This window comes from Lagenorhynchus albirostris, chromosome 5, assembly GCF_949774975.1.
Source record: "Lagenorhynchus albirostris chromosome 5, mLagAlb1.1, whole genome shotgun sequence".
Lineage (NCBI taxonomy): Eukaryota > Metazoa > Chordata > Mammalia > Artiodactyla > Delphinidae > Lagenorhynchus > Lagenorhynchus albirostris.
In genome coordinates this window covers 27,503,731-27,518,978 of record NC_083099.1, presented here as the reverse complement: position 1 = coordinate 27,518,978, position 15,248 = coordinate 27,503,731, and the positions used below count along the sequence as shown (strand labels likewise).

General features: G+C 43.6%; 1 protein-coding gene across 5 annotated transcripts in view; it reads right to left on the bottom strand.

The window, feature by feature from the left end:
• Positions 1–3,732, bottom strand: part of PIK3CB (phosphatidylinositol-4,5-bisphosphate 3-kinase catalytic subunit beta) — a 194,036-nt gene extending 190,304 nt beyond the window's left edge. For 4 of the 5 annotated variants that reach the window (XM_060149740.1, XM_060149742.1, XM_060149743.1 and 1 more), the window contains exon 1: positions 3,541–3,732. The gene's annotated coding sequence lies outside the window, so the exon portion shown is untranslated. Of the gene's footprint in view, positions 1–3,321; positions 3,411–3,540 lie in introns of those variants that run through there. The other variant, XM_060149741.1, reaches the window with a different exon arrangement.
• Positions 3,733–15,248: the final 11,516 nt, after the last annotated feature.

Genomic DNA, 15,248 nt, shown 5'->3' with positions numbered 1-15,248 from the left:
ATGAACAAAATCCACATTTGTTTTTGTTATTAACGGCTTGACGTCTAAATGCTTAGCCTTTTCAGGAGGTACAGTACCTTAATGAAGACTGAGAAAGTAAGGAATAGAATAACTAATAGAATAACTCTAGGCCCTGTGATCACTTCCTCATTTGCACAAATCTGGGACCAAAAAAGGGTCAACTGTGTTCAGTACATGTTATACTTGGAATCGGAAGATTTTATAATGTATTTCATTCACACATTCATTCATTCAACATTAGTTAAATTTTCCAGACACTGTTCTGGTTACTGAGAATACCCCAGGGAAGACCAAGTCCCTTCCATCAGAGAGTTTATAATATGTTGGAGGGAAAAGACCATAAACAAACAAGAAAATAAGGAAGACAATTAGCTGATAATGCAGGTAGAGTTTGGACTTACTTTTTAGTACTTTTTAGCCCCTGGAGCAGGAGAGTAAGTAAAGATCACTCTGACTGCTGTCTGAAAATGGACTGTAGGAGAGCAAGGCCAGAGGCAAGGAGACTAGTTAGGAAGCTACTACCTAGGAAAAACTGGGGTGGTGACAATAAAAAATAAAGTGAAGTAGGGACTTCCCTGGTGGTCCAGTGGTTAAGAATCCATCTTGCAATGCAGGGGACGCTGGTTCAATCCGTGGTCAGGGGAACTAAGATCCCACATGCCACGGGGCAGCTAAGCCCACACTCTGCAGCTACTGAGCCCATGTGCCACAACTAAGACCTGATACAGCCAAAAAGTAAATAAATATTTTTTAAAAATAAAAAATAAAGTGAAGTAAATATATTCGGGATACATTTTGGAGGCAAAATCAACAGGGTTTGCTGAAGGACTGGTTGTGTGGGGAAGTGGGGGAGGAGTGAGGCAAAGCGTTGAATTAAGGATGACCACCAGATTTTTCACTTAAGTAGGTGGAACAGGGGGGTAGAGGGGTGCTCTTATGAAATGCAGACTGCTGGGGAAGGAACAGGTTGAAGAACGGAAATCAAGAGCTCCACTTTGAACACGTCAAGTTTAAGATAGACAAATGAAGTGAAGATATGTAGGCAGGTAGAAGAAATGTAAAGTTCAGAACTGGAGAGAAAAATCTGAGAGTCAACAGCACGGTGACAGTATTTAAACCACAGGACTTGATGAGATCACTCAGAGAGAATACAGGTAGAAAAAAGTAGAGGGATGGGCTTGGACACCCTTAGGCATTAGGATGTTCTGAATTCACAAAGAGAAGGAAAAGTCAACAAAAGAGATAGAGAAACAGAGTGAAGAGAAGGAAAACCATAAAAGTGGAGTATCCTGGAAGGTTCCTTTATATAATATGATACTCTAATCCACCACCACCCTCCCATCCTGCTGGCCACACACTCTCAAATTCTATTAAAAAAAAAAAAAAACTGAGGCCCAGAAAGACTGGGTGACATCCCCAAAGTCTCAGCTACCTGGGACCCAGGACCAGGCCTAAGAGCCAAGGTGTGACTTCTGACCCCTAGCCTTTTCACAGTGGCTAGCAGCGCTTCTACTGTTGGGTTCACCAGTGAGACAACAGGGAAGGTTATAATCTAGGAAGAACACAATGAGACTACAAGGAAGAAGATAATTTAGATTACAAGGTTAATTTTTAATTTTTTTCTATGTATTTTGTTTACATTCACAAAGCAAGTTGGATCAAAAGTCTTTATGGATGAGTCTCTAAGAAAAGTAAGAAATACAGACAAGAGGTGAAAAAAGGCAATAAATCAAAACCCAACTCGATTTTCTCCACTTCTAAAAAACACTGTGGGTCTTCCCCAGTGGCGCAGTGGTTAAGAATCCACCTGCCAATGCAGGCAACATGGGTTCGAGCCCTGGTCCGGGAAGATCCCACATGCTGCGGAGCAACTAAGCCCGTGGGCCACAACTACTGAGCCTGCACTCCAGAGCCCGAGAGCCACAACTACTGAGCCCGCCAGCCACAACTGCTGAAGCCCACGCGCCTAGAGCCCGTGCTCCACAACAAGAGAAGCCACCACAATGAGAAGCCCGCACACCGCAACGAAGACCCAACGTAGCCAAAAATAAAATTAAATTAAAAAAAAAAAAACACTCTGAAGGTAGAAGACCCTCATTAGGATGTGAATCAGGGGTTGTACAAAAAAGTTTTTTGATTTCAGTCATTTTTGCTTTAGCGAATACAATCCCAGTTTTAAAGCTTAAGATTTTTACTTTGTTCCACACTTGCCTCTGGAACTAGGTTAAGATCTTTATCCGGACCACCCTTTCCTATGCTACTTTATCATGACTTAAGCAGTTCTGCTTTTACCATAAAAATCTTACAGTGTAACCTAAAAATCCCCAAATGATTAATGAACTGCTGAGAATTCTGACTCGTTGGAGATGATTTTATTAGGAATCATATTTCCAAACACCCATTCAGTGCTTCAAAATAAGTACTCATCTAATTTAACTATGATGACTTCACCAGAAATAACATTGCCCACGATGATGTTTACAAAAGCACTTGTCACTCCCTTCGTATGTAGCAATGCAAAAAAAGGAGTCTGTTTCCATATTCTTCTCTGTTTATACTCTGTAACAAGTGACAGTTTAAGTGTCACTTAAGATTATTTAAACAGCAAAGCACTTCAAGTCTGATATGTCCCACCACCTTGCATCTGAAGCGAATTCTAAAACTCGCTGTTTTATTTAAACAGCAATTCCCACTCGGTACCTGAGACAGAGTATTCCAAGGCAGCCTTAGGAAAAAAAAAGAGACTCCAGCATTCTAGGATGAGGCTATAGGATTCGTATTTTGGCCACTGTTAAGATAACAGGCTCCTGTATTAAACAACTCCAGTGGAGGTTACTGCAACATCAAAGCGCTTCGGAAATAAATGCCCCCGAAAAGTACACCCGCAGCCAAGAATCGGCAATAGCTAACAAGGGAAGATGCTGCAGCAGAGTTACTCTTAACAGCCTACCACTGACCAAGCACTCGTTTTTCGGTCATGTACATCATCCTGTCCTAGCTACACAACAACCCTGTGAAGTACGTATAATTATTCCCACTAACAAATTCGGATACTCTGGCCCAAGGCCCCAGGGCTGCTCAGTGGCGGCGCCGGGATTTGAAAACACGACCCTATCCCAACAGTCCAGGATCCCCGCCCCTAAAATACACCCTGCGCAAAAAGGTACCTGAGGATCAGGAGCTCGCGGGTGTCCGCAAAGACACAAGGGGCGAGGACGCCGCCTCTCCCCAGACGCCCCTCAGGAACGCAACCCAAAGGGCCGCGTCCCTGCCGCCCGGAGGCCGGGGAGAGCCGCTCACCTTGGAGAGCCCCGGGAGGGCCGCAGGCTAGCGAGGCACCCCGCGGGCCGGCGTCCTCCGCGTCGGCAGGAAGCGCGGAGCGGCCACTCAGTCGCCGGCGCCGCAGGCTGTGGCGGGCAAGAGCGCGCCGCCGGCCCGCGCGGGGGCACCTCAGAGGCCCGCCGCGACCGCGCCGCCCCTCAGCCGCGCCGCATCCGGGTCCCGCTCCACTGCACTCACCTGCCCGGCGCTCCGCCGCCGCCGCCGCCGCCGCTGCCGCCGGCTCTCGGCTCCAGGGGCGCAGTTAGCAGCCCAGGCCACCGCGACCGTCCAGCTGCGGCGCTCCCATGCCCGTCTCTCTCAGTCGCCACCCGCCTGCCCCGCGCGGCGCTACACCAGCCCCTCGCCCACCGCCATGGCCAGCTCCGACGCCGCCGCCGCCGCACCGACCGACGGAGCACGCGCGCGCTGCCGACGGAGCGCGCGCGCGCGCGCCCGCCCGCCTCAAGGGCCCGCCTCCCAGCAGCCCTCGCCCCGCCCCGCGAGCCGCTCCGGCCAATACCAGGTCTGCGGGCTGGGCGGGGCAGAGTTGGTCGCGGCTGGGAGGGGAACCGCCGCCTAGTCCTCTCCGGTTGGTGCCTGCTGGGAGGCTGAACCGCCGCCTAGATTTCTCCGGCTGCCCGCCCAGCAGCGGCGCTGCTGTGCGGCAGCTCCTCTTTGAGGCTCCCGGAGGACTCGGAATCGGGAATCCCCAGCAAGCCGCTTTCAGGAGAGACCCACCACCTGCCCCGGCCTTCGTAGCCGCCTCCGAGAGATTTCTCTGTTCCTGGTTTCCTTGCCGGCCTTCTCTTCACAGCCACTCTCCCCAGTTCTGCGACTCTGAACTGATATCTCGGATCCTGGGCCCTACACTTTGCTTTTCCCTCTCCCCCTGTGTCACTCCTCTTCTGGGGGTGGGGCCGCTAGGTCGGCTGACCCACAGCTGGCCCTTCAATGCCTGCACTGGTTATAAAGCAAAAGTCCAGCATTCCAAGCCCAAGATTCTTTTTCTGTGTGTTCATTTTTGCGATAATTAACATTTATCTGCAGAGGCTTACAGTTTACCCAGCCCTGTTCGCATACCTTATCTCCTGTTATCTTTTGACCTCAACCGGGAAATCTCATGGTCCTCTTAATGGCACACTTCAATTACACTTACTGAAAACCAAAAATTTAACTTATTGTAAAGCTACTATATTGTAAGGTTATTGTAATTTATTGCTACTGTAATAGCTCAGGCAAATAGTTGAGTAGTCTAGGATGGAATCTCAAGTAAACCTAATATAAAGCAAAGGTGGCAAACAAGCCTGTGATGAAAGAATAGTTTATTTGATCAAGGATCCTGATTTAATTGACTATTCATAATAAATCTAGAGCCATACCATATTCAAAAATATGTTCCAGAAGAGTTAGACTTAAAAATATACAAAACAAAGACTTAGAGGAAATTTTTTTAAAGAATAGTAATATAACTTTAGCGAGGGGAAACTTTAAGCAAGACAGGAAGCTCAGAATCATCAAAGAAAAAAAATTTTCTACCTAAATATTTTGAAAGTTTTGCATAACATCACAGTAAGACAAGTTAAAACAAAAAACAATAGACGGAATAGAACTGCACAAAACATATGGCAAACACATTATATCTCTAACAGAAAAGAGTCTCTATTGAGAAAGCCAATTAAAACAGTAATCCATTTTTCACTCATTAGACTGGCAAACATTAACAAGACCAATCGATACATAGGAAACAAGCTCTGATGGGAGTGTAAATGCCGCAAACTTTCTAGGAGTAATCTGAGAATACCTATTTAAATTTAAAATACATATACCTATCCATTGACCCAAAAATGCATTAACTCTGCCCTATAGAAAAACTAAAGAAAATACTAATTGTAAGGATGGATCCAAGGATGCTGTGGTGGGTTGAATGTTGGCCCTCCAAAAGAAGCCCACCTGGAACCTGTGAGCATAGCCTTATTTGGGAAAAGGATCTTTACAGATGTAATTAAGTTAAGGATCTTGAAATGAGATCATCCTAGATTTGGGGTGGGCCCTAAATCCAATAACAGTCATCCTTTCAAGAGAAAGGCAGAGAAAGATTTGAGATAGAGACACAGAGATAAAGGGGATGTGAAGAATGAGGCAGTTGGGAATGATGCATGTACAAGCTAAAGAATGCCGAGGATTGCTGGCAGCTACCAGAAGCTAGGAGGGGGCCACAGAACAGGTTTGCAGAGCCTGCTAACATATTGATTTCAGACTTGGAACTCCAAATCCGGGAAAGAATCAATTTCTGTTATTTTAAGCCCCTCAGTTTGTGGTTACCACAGGAAACTAACACAGATGCTTATTGTGTTACATGAAGTGCAAAACAAACACAAACAAACTAGGAACAATGTGATTGTCCATAGGTAATGGAATATATGAACCAATTGTACTCCCTCCATACTCTGCAATATTATACACTGATCAATGATGAAAATTAGTTAGACCTATCTGTATTGACCTAGAGGGATGTCCTTGATATATTGCTAAAGTGGAAAATGCAAACTGAAGAGGGATAAAGAGTGGTATGATCCTGTTAGTATATTGCTGACCATTTATAGATATATCCATGGGGGCATAGAGAAAGGGATTGAAGAATTTACACTAGGCTGATCACATTGTATAGCTCAGAGGGCTGAAATGTCTTTATAGATATTTGATATCTTACTGTTAAAACCATTGTTTGGGGGATATCAGGATATATGTATACATATAGCTGATTCACTTTGTTGTACAGCAGAAAGTAACACAACATTGTAAAGCAATTATACTCCAATAAAGATGTGAAAAAAAATTCTATGTATTATGCATTTAATAAATACAGCTTTAAAGAAAAAAAATACTTGTGACTAGTTTTTAAATCATGATTAAAGTGGTGAACATAAAGAAAAGGTTCTATCTGTTCAATTTTAGAAGATTCAAATGTTCTCTACTTCCCCACTACTGAGTTCTGAGTTATACATTCAATGCATAATCTTTTGGTGTTTTTTAGGGGGTGTTTTCCCCCTTTTTTCCTTCTCTTACTTATGAGTACTTCCTTACTTCTGGGAATTTCCTAGGCTCACAAACATTTTTTATTTTTCCTTTTTAGAATTTGAGTGCTTCCTCTTCATTTTATAAGTAGTAAATATGCATGATTTGAAATCCAAAATGTACAACTGAACGTTCAGTAAAAGTCTCTCTCTCAGCTATTACTGGCTCTTCACAACCAAAGTTGTCAGCTTCTTGAGCATCTTTCCAGACGTATTGTATACATTTATAAGCAAGTACAGGTATATTTCTCCTTTTTTTTTTTTTTTTTTTTTTTGCGATACGCGGGCCTCTCACTGTTGTGGCCTCTCCTGTCGCGGAGCACAGGATCCGGACGCGCAGGCTCAGCGGCCATGGCTCACGAGCCCAGCCGCTCCGCGGCATGTGGGATCTTCCCGGACTGGGGCACGAACCCGTGTCCCCTGCATCGGCAGGCGGACTCTCAACCACTGCGCCACCAGGGAAGCCCTATTTCTCCATTTTTAACACATATGGAAGTGTTTGATTCATGCTTGGTTTTTTTTCCACATAATATCTATCAGGTTGTTTGATATCAGTGCTTATGGAGTTTATCTATTCTTTTACATTGTTACTGCTATACAGAATAGAAAAAACTGCCCACGTCATAAATTTTCACAAACGGAACACACCTGTGTAATTACTTCTCAAATCAATAGAGAACATGACAAATATCTCAGAACCCACTTGTGATCCCTTTCAGTCACTGCCCTACCCCCAGGGGTTACCACAATCTCTATCACTAGAGATTCCTTCTTCCTGTTTTTGAACTTTAATTAAACAGATTCATACAGTGTGTGCTCTTTTTGAGTTTGGCTTCTTTTGCCCTACATTTCGTCTACATTGTTTTGATATTCATACACTACTGCATATAACTGTATTTTGCTCATTCTCATTGTGATACAGTATTTCATTGTATCTGCATTTATTTTCAGGCTATATAATGTTCCATTGTAAGGATATATCAATACTATATTCATCTGGTCCCTTATTGATGAATATTTTTAGACTATTTCCAATTTTTTGATATACAAACAATGCTGCAATGAACAACCTTGAATTTATAACATTTTGTGCATATGCAAGTGTAACCACAGAATAAATCCTTAGAAGTAGAATTATTTGGTCAATAGGCATAGGTATTTGTAATTTGAAGGATATTGCCAAATTGCCCTCTCTCTGGGAGGTACCCTTTACACTCCCATCAGCAGAATACTTGAGAGCTTATTTTCTTAGAATTTTAGAGCTTGGAGCTTGGAGACTTAGAAATTACATTGTATAGCCTACTCACCTTACACAGGGAGAAATCTAAGCCCTTAAAGATGAAAAGAGTTGCACAGAGTCCTAGAACAAGTTACTTACCATCCCCAAATTCTGAAGGAGGAGGCCTGGATGCTCGTCTCCATATCAGAGAGAGCCAACAAAGCCTCAAACATCCTGTCCTGCCATAGCTATTGGCATGCTGCCTCTCTCTCCTCCTCTTCCCCAACTGCCTTCAAAGACCACTTCAAAAAGGCGCACACACACACACACACACACACACATCAAGGCCAGGAACCTTAGGAGAAAGGAGACAGAAAGTGAAAGGCAGTGGAGGACAGAGGGGACTCAGGGGGAACAAGACACATTCTCCTGGAAAGCAAAGTAAGATATATATAAGGCTTTGAAGGGAAATTCAATAAAACAATTACACACACAGGTGAGCACACACATACATACACACGGGTCATAACTGAATTATGTGACTGTATACAACTGTAAAAATAATGAGGCAGGGGCTTCCCTGGTGGCGCACTGGTTAAGAATCTGCCTGCCAATGCAGGGGACACAGGTTCGAGCCCTGGCCCAGAAAGATCCCCCATGCCACGGAGCAACAAAGCCCGTGCACCACAACTACTGAGCCTGCGCTCTGGAGCCTGTGAGCCACAACTGCTGAAGCCTGCACACTGCAACAAGAGAAGCCACCGCAATGAGAAACTCACGCACCGCAACAAAGAGTAGCCCCCACTCACTGCAACTAGAGAAAGCCTGCGCACAGCAACAAAGACCCAACGCAGCCAAATATAAATAAATAAAATTAATAAATTTATTTTTTAAAAAAATAATAATGAGGTGTTTCTATATGAACTGATCTGGAACAATCTCCAAAATATTATTTAATGAAATAGGCAAGATGCAGAACAGTAAAGTCAGCTACGATTTGTATATGCATAGATTATTATCAGAAAGACAGAAGAAACTATCAGTGGTTGCCTGGGAAAAGGAGAACTAGAGGTTGGGAAACAAGAGTGGAAGGGAGAATTAATTTTTATGGTTATTGTCTTTTATGCTATTTGAAATTTTATCATGCTCACATATTGCCTATTATATAAATATAGATAGATAAATATATGTATAGAGAAAGCATATAAAAGAGTTGTAATTTAGCCAGAAGTTTGACCACCATTGAGTAAGGAGAGGCAAAAAACAAGAAAGGAAGGGGTGGAGCCCTAGTAAGGGAGCCAGTGAGGCAATGGGTGCACTAGAAGGACAGGAAGGACACTCAAGGACTAGCCTCGCAAATTGAGAATGCTTATCACACTGCATGTTAAGCGCAATTTGTCTTCAGCCTTATTAACTTGCAAGTCTAGAATGGTGTCATTCACTAAAGAAATATAAGTTGAATGTTGAAAAATAATAAATCAGGCACTTTTAAAACCAATTAGCTCTGGTATGCAGTGTTAGCTGGATCAAAGATTGTACCCCTGGTTCCCAAGAGGTTTGGGTGTGACTCTGCCTTGTGGAATGTGAGCTCTTTATCAACAAAGGCTCTGCCCTGTTTTTTGTTGTGGACAAGCCACCTGAAACTGCAGTTTAACCTGTTTCTATAAAAAAGGATGCAATGTAATTAAATTAACATTTTAAATAACCTGCTACCTTGAAGAGCTGGAACCCAGAAATTTCTGGCCCATTAAGAAGGCATCAGAGGCAGAAATGTCTCAAACTGGCCAGTGGCCTATTTGCAGTTTCACCCTGATTCACCCACTACTGAAATTTTATTGGAGAGCCTATACTCATCTCCTGTGGTAGCTCACAGAGCCTTATATTTGCAAAATAAAGCCCTAACTTCAAAGGGAATTCCTTTAGTTAAAAAATGAGCTTCATTAGAGCCTTTTTTCCTTTAAGCAAACACCAAACCAAAGAGTTGACTTTACTTCTGCTTTTTTTTTTTTTTTTTTTTTGCGGTACGCGGGCCTCTCACTGCTGTGGCCTCTCCCCTTGCGGAGCACAGGCTCCGGACGCGCAGACTCAGCGGCCACGGCTCACGGGCCCAGCCGCTCCGCGGCATGTGGGATCTTCCCGGACCGGGGCACGAACCCGTGTCCCCTACATCGGCAGGCGGATTCTCAACCACTGCGCCACCAGGGAAGCCCTACTTCTGCTTTTTAATCAAGTCAATATTTCAAAATGTAAGTAGAAGAGACAGTTTGACTTTTTGTAGCAACTTTAAAAAATATATTTAATTATTTATTTACTTATTTTGGCTGCTCTGGGTCTTAGCTGTGGCACGTGGGATCTTTGTTGCAGCATGGGGGATCTAGTTCCCCTGACCAGGAATGGAACCCGGGCCCCCTACATTGGGAGCACAGAGTGTTACCCACTGGACCACCAGGGAAATCCCTGTAGCAAATTTTGATACTTCAGTCAAGCCGAGCTCACATGTCTAGAGCAGGATTGAAATACATATGCAAATGAATGGGGAAAATAGCAGGTACAGGATGGCTCTGGAAAACAGAAACCTGGATCGCCCAATTTGAAAGACTGGGGACAAGAGCAAAATGTGAAATGACTCCTAGTCCTCAATCCCCCAGATTGGTCAAGGGGTGGATAAATGTTTCTCTTACAAGGATCAAGATTTACACATTCTGGGGACTTCCCTGGTGGCACAGTGGTTAAGAATCCACCTGCCAAAGCAGGGGACACGGGTTCGAGCCCTGTCTGGAAAGATCCCACATGCCACAGAGCAACTAAGCCAGCAAGCCACAACTACTGAGCCTGTATGCCACAACTACTGAAGCCCATGCTCCGCAACAAGAGAAGCCACTGCAATGAGAAGCCCACGCACCGCAACAAAGAGTAGCCCACAACTCGCCACAACTAGAGTAAGCCCGCGCACAGCAATGAAGACCCAACGCAGCCAAAACTAAATAAATTTATTTTTAAAAAAAAAGATTTACATATTCAGAGGGTTCAGGGATGTTCCATCTGGACAGAACTTCCACAATGAAATCAGCAAGTTTTTGTCAAGTGTCTCCTTAATAGATACCGAGAGAAATTCATAGAAGACAGTGTTTTTAAATTCCAATAATACACAGACTGTTTAGAGGGTTAAAAAAAAAAAAATTGTCCCAGACTCTTGAGAATATTCTCTTCTTCATTCACCAGCAACAGTCCCAGGCACTGGTAAATGGTGGTGATATGGGGGTGAGCAAAACAACATGATTCATACAGCATCTGCTGCAAAGGAAGAAACAGTCATTAATGAAGTCAGCTCATGATTAACTGCAAATTACACCTACGTGCCATAAGGTGGGGGGGGGCTGCCTGACACTTTGAAAGTAAGTAATAACGGAGGAATTTACTGAGAGGAGAAAGCAAGTTTCTCTAAGGAAGGGAAAACTTGCCTCAGTCTGAAGGAAGATGAGACCAGGCAAAGAGTGGAGGCCCAGAGTATCGCAATCAGAAAAAACAGCCAAGGCAAGGGTCCTTTGCATGGCCACTTGAAAAACCAAAAAGACGAGCTAGAGTGCAGGAAGCATGGTATTCTTGCCAAGTTGGTCCACTGAACCTGCGCTGGGATCCTAACCCAGGCCAAGACGCCTTGTCTCAGACAGGGAGGTTCTTTTTCCAACCAGATTCCCACAACCAATAACGAAACCTATACTGAGACTAGAAGAGCACAAACTTTATTCAATAGCCAGAAAATGGAGAAGCAGGAACCTACTTCACAAATCAACTTCTCATTCCAATTCTGGTGGAGACACCAAATATATTGGAGGGTCAAAGTAAAAGGGAGGGACTTCCCTGGTGGCGCAGTGGTTAGGAATCCGCCTGCCAATGCGGGGGACACAGGTTCGAGCCCTGGTCCGGGAGGATCCCACATGCCGCGGAGCAACTGGGCCCGTGTGCCACAACTACTGAGCCTGTGCTTTAGAGCCCGCTTGCCACAACTGCTGAGGCGCACGCGCCTAGAGCCTGTGCTCCACAACAAGTGAGGCCACTGCAATGAGGGGCCAGGGCACTGCAACGATGAGTGGCCCCCGCTCAATACAGCTAGAGAAAGCCTGCGTACAGCAACGAAAACCCAATGCAGCCAATAAATAAATAAATTAATTAAAAAAAAAAAAGTCCACAGAATAGGCCTTAAAAAAAAAAAGTAAAAGGGAGGGATTTGGAAAGAGTAGGAGGAATATTCATGCGTTATCCTAGAACAGGGGTGTGGTTTGGACCTGGAACTGATGCAGATCTCCTTTTCAGTCCTTGTGTGGGCTTTTCTGGTTGTGGTCATGGCAATTGTCAACTGTCATGGCCTGGTGGCTGTGTCATTGAGCATGCTACTGCATCACAATGAGCATATAATGAAGCTGAAGATCTACTGGAAGTCGAATCTTACACCATCTTAGGCCTGACCAGTTCTTGTTTTTTTCTCTTTGCATCTCCCTCCCGAAACTTAGATAAGAATAATTGGCTTGCATTTGAGGGAGGGGCAGGAGTATGATTCTGGGGCAACAGCCTTGGTAATAGTATGAGACCCTCAGGAGAGATTACCACCACTTGCTAATACTTCCAGTTCTCTTCCCCTGCAGAGCACTTGGGAGGACTGTACTTCCCTGCTCCCTTGAAGTTAGATGGAATCCTTACAGTTGAGCAGAGCCATAAGGCTTGCCTTGGCCAAGGAAATGTGAGCAGAAGTGGCATCTGCTACCTCTCAATGGAAGCATTTAAGAGATGGAGTGTGAGGGAATTCCCTGGCAGTCCAGTGGTTATGACTCTACACTCTCACTGATGAAGGCCTGAGTTCAATCCCTGGTCAGGGAACTAAAATTCCATAAGCTGCAGCATGGTCAGGAAAAAAAAAAAAAAAGAAGAGAGAGCAATGGAGTGTGTTTTTCTCCAGATCCTCTTTCCCACATGCTGATGTAAAGGTACCACAAGAAAGGATCAGTGCTGTGGATGTTGGAGACAACACATGAAGGATGGCTACCTGGAGAGCTGACAGGAGCCAACTGAGTGTGAACTAGAAATAAACCTTCGCCATATCCAACCACTGAGATTTAGGAGTTGTTTGTAACTGCAGCAAACCTATATCTTACTGATATAGACCCAAATTTGAGAAACTCCACAAAGGAAACACATAACCCAAAGGAAGACCATTAAAATAATTCAAAATTTACACACTTTCTTTCATCTACAACTATATCTACATCTCATCTGCTTTCACGGACCTTTATTCAGTTATGAATTTCCATATCTAGCTTTTCAAAACTGCACCTGATTTGTACCATCTGATTTTCTGTATGATGTCATAAACATTGAAGACTGTGTTTTTCATTTTATAAAGCTGAATAGAAAACATTTATCATGTGCCTCTCTACTGTCTATTAACACCAAGCTAAGTATCTGAATTTGTTCATTTCACGTTCCTAATAGACTGAATGAAGGTCTATTATATGCATTTTCCAGATGAGAACACTGAGGCTCAGTTGTACTTGTATCTCCTACCAGATTGTATATTCCTTGGAGACAGTGGATGGTAGAGTGTTTATTTCTATACTTCCCACAGTTGACACAGGGCCTAGCTCTGAATGAGTCTTTAGCAAATGCATATTAGATCCCTTCACCCAAATCTACATAGCAAGTCCTGAAATAGGAATTCAAGCCCAATCTGTTCAGGACAATAGCCCCAGTTTCTTCCACACCACACTCACACCACCCAGTCTCCCTGAGTTCTATTCCTCCAGGATCTTAATTAATTCAGTGATTTCTAGGAATATGCAGTTTATGGCCCAACCATATGTGGCAGCAAGAAAAAGGTTTTTTTAATTTTGTATTCAACTTTGAAAACCATTAAGTCAACTGTTTTTTTGCGGTACGCAGGCCTCTCACTGTTGTGGCCTGTCCCATTGCGGAGCACAGGCTCTGGATGCGCAGGCTCAGCGGCCATGGCTCATGGGCCCAGCCGCTCTGCGACATGTGGGATCTTCCCGGACTGGGGCACGAACCCATGTCCCTTGCATTGGCAGGCGGACTCTCAACTGCTGCACCACCAGGGAAGCCCAAGTCATCTGTTATTTGAAAAAGAAAGAATAGAGAAAACACACTTAACTGTACATATGATTAAATGGCCTTGAGGATGTAACACAAGCCAACCAAAGCACAGAAACCCAGAGTTCACCCTACAAGAGCATCTTGAAATTGTGTCTCTACTTCCACTCTGGGTTTTTGAATGAGAATGAGCTTCCCATGTGTTATTTTCCAGTGATGACATGACAACATCTGGAGCTCTGGATTGATCTGAACAGGAAAGATACTATCTTATCACACTTCAGTCCAAGCAGCTTCATGCAAGTCTCCCAAAACTTTCTGACCCACCCTCTAGTAAAAGAAGCAATTTACTGCAACCCAGTAAGTAATACATAAGGAGGTGTGTGTATGTGTGTGTGTATTTATATTATATGCTGAAATAAAACTGTGATGGAATAACACCCTTATCATGTGTGATGCACTCTGATGTTTTCTAGGTCATTTCTATTTTCTATGCTATACTGTTTAAAAATTGTTTTAAATATGTTTTAAAAATTGTAGTTGCAATCCACCAAGTTAATTTCACCATCCATTTAGTCTTGCAATTTGAAAAACACTGGTCTAAGTTAGAGTGGGCATCATCAGAAAATCTACAAACAACAAATGCTGGAGAGGGTGTGGAGAAAGGGGACCCCTCTTGCACTGTTGGTGGGAATGTAAACTGATACAGTCACTATGGAGAACAGTATGGAGTTTCCTTAAAAAACCAAAAATAGAGCTACCATACGACCCAGCAATCCCACTACTGGGCATATACCCAGAGAAAAACCATAATTCAAAAAGACACATGCACCCCAATGTTCATTGCGGCACTATTTACAATAGCCAGGTCATGGAAGCAACCTAAATGCCCATCAACAGATGAATGCATAAAGAAGATGTGGCACATATATACAATGGAATATTAGCCATAAAAAAGAATGAAATTGGGTCATTTGTAGAGACGTGGATGTATTAGAGACTGTCATACAGAGTGAAGTAAGTCAGAAAAAGAAAAACAAATATCGTATATTAACACATATATGTGGAACCTAGAAAAATAGTACAGATGAACCGGTTTGCAGGGCAGAAATAGAGACACAGATGTAGAGAACAAACATATGGACACCAAGGGGGGAAAGTGGCGGGGGGCTGGGGTGGGATGAACTGGGAGATTGGGATTGACATATATACACTAATATGTATAAAATAGATAACTAATAAGAACTGGCCATAAAAAAAATAAATAAATTTAAAAAAAAAAGAAAAACACTGGTCTAATGGGGATATAGAAGTTGCTACTCCTTTAGTCAGGGATACATATATCTTATTTACCTGAATCTTTAGCACGTATCACACACCCCCTTTTATTTATTTATTTATTTCTGAATAAATGAAGGAGTGAATACCTACCATGTGCATCTGAACCAGGAGCTAGGAATGCAATCATGAGCAAAACTAAGAGGCAAAGCTGAGGGAGTCCTTGCCCTGGT